Genomic DNA, 5,910 nt, shown 5'->3' on the forward strand with positions numbered 1-5,910 from the left:
TGTACAGGTCAATGTGCTCATCGGGGTCCGTCGTGTCGTCATAGCGGTCGAGATGGAGAGGTTTCGATCCATGAGGGAGTGGGGTCTCCATGATGCCGTCCACAAAAGGATGTCGGCGGAAGGTTTCTTGGCCTTCTGTGGCATGAGTGGGTGCTCTGCTGGCGTCTGGGCCTGACTTGTGCGTCAATGCATGAGATCGGTGCGTGGCGGGTCGTGAAATCGGTGCCCTAGTCGCAGTCCGAGATTGAGAGGTCGAGTGTGCCTCGTCTTCATGGATGTTGCTCTCGTGAGGAGAGTGATCAGGGGGGTGTCGAGGGAGTTGGGCGCGAATGCGGTCGTTTTCGGCGCGTAACGCCGCTAGGTCCGCTTCATTGGCGGTTCTCATCGCCGCTAGGTCGGTTTCGTGCTGGGTACGCATATTGCGCAGGTCAGCGTCGTGCTTTTGCCGCATTTGTTCAACCTGGTCGATCAGCCTCCTCAAGGTCGCAGCGTCGCTGTCCATGGTGATTGAGTGATCTGCGTTGTCTGTCGCGCGTCTACTATGGCTTCTGGTGAAAACCATACAGGTGGCCGATAAGAGCTGTCTTGATCGGCCCCACGGTGGGCGCCAAATGTTCTTACCGGAAATCTGCCGTAGAGGTGATTCGCCAGGTAAGATCGGTGAGCCTCCCTCACTGGTACACTGGTGCTCCAAGATGGGGGTGGTACCTGCAATAGAGACTCCGATGCCAAAGTTAGTGTTTGTGTGAGTATTAGTCTCGTATAAGTAATGCACGTACCTTGGTGTGAATTAGGGTTGCTTTGGGCCTTGGGCCCGAGATGAGGTGTAATATGATTAGACAACGGACCTCGTCCGGGGCGAGATCCTCGGGAATCAGTTATGATTCACTTAAATGCCGAGCTGATGTCGCGCGGTGCGTGTCCGAGGTCGGCTTGTGTTGTGGTGCCGAGCTCGGAGCTCGGTTACGCAGTACGGATAGTACACTTTATTATTCGACTCATCTCTCTGGCTAATTATAATTAATCATATAGTTTCTTGCCATCAGTTGTATAGAATATCAAATCATGTACTGTTAATATGTCGTTATTACGTGGGGTAGAATATTCCACGAACTGCAAAATGAATATTACACATTATCATATATGACATGCGAAGCAAGCCTAGGAGAACGGTATGGTACCAGGAAAGTGTAGAATTATATATAAAACCTACGTAGGATTTGTCTTCAGAATTTTGTTTGTAATGTAAGTTTGTTTCAATCCGTCTTTGAATTCATCTAACTTATTTGATCAGTATATCCATATGGTGTCAAAGTAATCCTTTGAGTCCTAAATGATGACATCTAAATGATGGAAGGAAGACTATGCGGTATTCCTTGGCTTAAAGTTTAGGATGCTTATATTATTATTTTATGATTCGAATAAATTATGAAGTTGAAAAGTAAAATTTTTAATTAATTATTAGAAATATGCATAATATATAGAGGATAATTAATAAATTAATTTCATATATACTTAATTGATGTGTATTAATATTGTGATAGACTCATGTTCAAATTATTTTATTCTTGACAAAAATTATTGATGTATGACCTTATATCATAGTATAAAGTAGTTTTATAGAATGATGGGATCACATACGTAAACGTATTGATTTTTAAACTAACTGTTTTAAAAATTATTTTAATAATAATTTTTAATTAATTCACAATGTAAAGATTTTACGTTGCCATAATCATTAAATCCTTATTTTATTTGATATAAATACATGGGATTTTGCAAATAAATTTAGCTGTTGAGGCACTTTCTTTCACATCGTTGCTCACCATCTCATTAGTTTTTGAAATCTTACTCTTGTCTAATGTCAACAGCCGCTGATGATGGCGCTGTACTTGAGATTGTAATAATCTCCGGTAAGATTTTAACGTCTGATATATTTTGTTTTCATCTTGTTCTATTCTGTTCTGTTGTAGTTTCCATTGGTTTGGTCACAAGATTTCTAATTGTGTGTTGATATTTTGCAGCGGTGGTTGCAGTAAAGATATTTTTTTTGATTTGTGCGTTCCGAAAAAGACTTCAGAATAATAGTAAATCAGTTAGTCCAGTTACACATTTTCTGACTCTCACTATTGACAAATTTCTGAATGACATGGAAAGGGAGAAGCCAATCAGGTTCACTGATCAACAACTAAGGATTGCAACAGATAACTATTCTAACTTGTTGGGTTCAGGAGGGTTTGGAACAGTTTATAAGGGAATTTTTACTAATGGGACCATGGTCGCTGTGAAGGTTCTACGTGGGAGTTCAGACAAGAAAATTGAGGAGCAGTTTATGGCAGAAGTGGGTACAATTGGAAGAATTCATCATTTCAATCTTGTTAGGCTTTATGGATTTTGCTTTGAAAGAAACTTGATAGCACTGGTTTATGAGTACATGGGGAATGGATCTCTTGATAAGTATTTGTTCCAAGAAAAGCAGACCTTAGAATCTGAAAAGCTTCATGAGATTGCAATTGGGACAGCAAGAGGCATTGCTTATTTGCATGAAGGGTGCCAACAAAGAATTATCCATTATGACATAAAACCAGGAAATATTCTCTTGGACAGGAATTTCAATCCTAAAGTTGCTGATTTTGGTTTGGCCAAGCTTTGCAATAGGGACAATACTCATATAACCATGACTGGAGGAAGGGGGACTCCTGGTTATGCTGCACCAGAGCTTTGGATGCCGTTTCCCATAACTCACAAGTGTGATGTTTATAGTTTTGGCATGCTGTTATTTGAAATCATAGGTAGGAGAAGAAATCTTGATGTTAAACTTGCTGAAAGCCAAGAGTGGTTCCCAATTTGGGTTTGGAAAAAAATTGATGCTGGATTACTTGGGGAGGTAATAATAGTCTGTGGGATAGAGGAGAAAAGTAAGGAGATTGCAGAAAGAATGGTTAAGATAGCTCTGTGGTGTGTTCAGTATAGGCCAGAATTAAGGCCCAGAATGAGTGTTGTGGTGGAAATGCTTGAAGGTTCAGTGGAAATTCCAGAACCTGCGAACCCATTTCAGCACTTGATGGGTGGGACTTACATTGCTCATCCAGTCCAACAAGTGTCACAGACCTATAATACCACAAGTATTTCATCTGTTTCTTCTGTTATGGTAACAGACTCCAGCATTGTATGTGCTACTCCAATTATGAAGAAGTATGAGATTGAATTAGCTTCTAGCAACGTGTGATGGAGAACACATGCTACTTGATGAAAGTTGAAAGTTTTACATGGGTTAAAATAAGTTGTATAATACTTTCCATTCCACTATTCATTATATTGTATCCTTTTCAAATATGTATCTTTTTCTTGGTTTTGATAATGTTCTTCCCCTTTTGCATCTAAATACATTTTGCAGACAAGAAACAGAAAATCATTAAGGTTCCTATTGACTCTTTCTTTATACAGGAAAAATAGTTCATCTTGGTCAACTCTTTCATACCGGTGATCATGAAACAAAAAGGAGAAAAACTAATTTTCTTCCCATTTACTCTCCCTCCCCTTCCCTCTCATATGAAACGAATCCACCACTGTGTGAGACATTTGAATCGAGGAAAGTGGGTAGCTAAGAAACAAAATAGAAGAAGTAAAATTTTCCAAGAGATAATGATGTTAATTAAAAAAGAATTAACATCATTATTAAGCTCTCCCTCTTTTAGTCGTTGTCATCTCTTAGTATTCTCAGTCATCGAGTTCCTTGTCAGGCACTCTGGTAAATAGCTTGGAAAATGATGTTTACTCTTGATGTGTAGGTAGGTAAAAAAAGAGTTCATGAGCTTCCTTTGCCTTTGACTTTCTATATTAAATTGACAACAGCCTGGGTGGATGGTGCTAGGAAAGAGGAAATCTGAAACTTAGTATTTGTCGTTATTTTGTTCATGTAATTTTCTTTTTGGCCGTCTTGCATGTTTGCTGGCCAGCTCATTCAACGAAGAATATCCATGCTCATGTTTCGTGTTTATTGTGTGAGTATTAAAGAAGTTATTGTGAAGTTCTATAGTTGATGTGCAGTATTAAAAGTGTGATGTTTATTCTGCAGCGTTTTGAGCTTTGTGTTTGTGATGTGTTTTTGGTGAGGTGTAGTGAAGTGTATCTGCCACTCATAAGTATGTTTGATTCCATACTGTTTTTTTGTTTAATGGTTATAATTTTGAGTTTTAGGACCTTCTTAACTGTATGCTTTGTTGTAAGGTCTTAGGATGTTGGTGGAGATGCCATTTTGATGATTGGGCAGTTTTAAGAGTTGTGAGATGGTGCATCTAGAGGTGGCGGTTCTCGCTCAACCCATGAAATTCTTACTGACCGGAAACGAAAGAAAGTGGATACTTCTGTTCCAAATTCATCTTCATCTTCCGAGGAAGAAGAAACACCTACACCACCACAGCCACCAAGAGGTTTTACTTTTTTGCTCAATAGGTTCCAGAATAAATTCAACCAGCAAAGATTTATAGATTTGGAAGGCCGCCATATAATTGCTGAGTAACCGATGGTTGAATATCTTCCTCTGTTGGACTTTATGAATGAATTCATTAGAAGGAAGTGGACAAAAATAGGACAGCCAGAAGAAAACTATAATGCAATCTTGATCAGAGAATTCTATGCTAATGCCTACCCAGTTAAATCAGATTCAAAGGATCGAACTTCGTGGGCGAGAGGCAAATCAATTCCTTATAACCCGGAAGCTATTAATGCCGATTTGCAGACTGATTACTCTATTCCATTGGAGGGTGACTATCAGAAGCTAATGCACACTGCAATGGATGAGGATATGTCTACTCTAGTGCTTAAGACTCTCAGTCTTCTAGGTAGTTAGTATCAAACTGGTACAAAGAACCAACCTACTCACATACTCATAGCAGACTTGAAATCTGTTGTGCGGTTATGGAAAGCGGTTCTGTATAGCAATGTCATTCCTCTCACCCACTCCTCCAACATTACTATTGCACGGGCCAAGTTAATATTCTGTATTTTGCAACAAAAAGATGTGGATATCACCACATCGATATCAAATGACATTCATGCCATTGTTCTCTCAAAACCTTCAAAATCCGAAGCTGTGCAACCATTGGCTTTTCCGGGATTAATCTATTAGTATATGATAGTTGTAAAGGGAATAATTGGAGGAATAATATAAACTTATTTGTATTTAGAGAGTAGTAGTAGTTGTGGTAATTGTTGTTGATGTTGTTGATGATACAATGAAGTCCCAATTTGCCTATTTATAGGCATGATGCTCCATCTCTAGATAATGGTGGAATTATCTAGAATTTTGTAGACTCTACAAGTCTCACACTCTTTTAGATTTTTCTAGAGACTTTTACAACTTTTCTTATGATTCTAGAATTTTCTTTTTCTCTTCTTATCTTATGTTTTTAGAATACTCTTTTCTTTTATAGAATTTGCATCATAATTTAACACTCCTCCTTGATGCAAATTTCGGTAACTCCAAGCATAGTTCGTAGTTGTTCAAACTTTGCTCTTGGTAGTGCCTTTGTAAATATGTCTACAACTTGATCTTCTGTTGAGCAGTATTCAAGTTGAATTTGCTTAGTTGTCTCTGCTTCTCTGATGAAGTGATATTTGATGGCTATGTGTTTCGTTCTTTGATGATGAACTGGATTCTTTGCCATTGCTATTGCTGATTTGTTGTCACAGTATATAATTGTCGGTCCATCTTGTTGTTCACTCATTTCTTCAAGTATTCTCCATAGCCATATTGCTTGACTTGTAGTTTCAACAGCTGTTATATACTCTGCTTCTGCTGTTGATTGTGCAACTGTTGCTTGCTTCTTTGACGCCCAAGAGAAAAAACCAGATCCTAGTGAGAAGACATATCCTGATGTACTCTTCATGTCATCTATTGATACTGCC

General features: G+C 38.8%; 1 pseudogene; it reads left to right on the forward strand.

The window, feature by feature from the left end:
- Positions 1–1,809: 1,809 nt before the first annotated feature.
- LOC109788990 (rust resistance kinase Lr10 pseudogene) lies at positions 1,810–4,577 on the forward strand (annotated as a pseudogene).
- Positions 4,578–5,910: the final 1,333 nt, after the last annotated feature.

This window comes from Cajanus cajan, chromosome 1 (genome assembly GCF_000230855.2).
Source record: "Cajanus cajan strain Asha chromosome 1, NIPB_CcT2T_4, whole genome shotgun sequence".
Taxonomy (NCBI): Eukaryota; Viridiplantae; Streptophyta; class Magnoliopsida; order Fabales; family Fabaceae; genus Cajanus; species Cajanus cajan.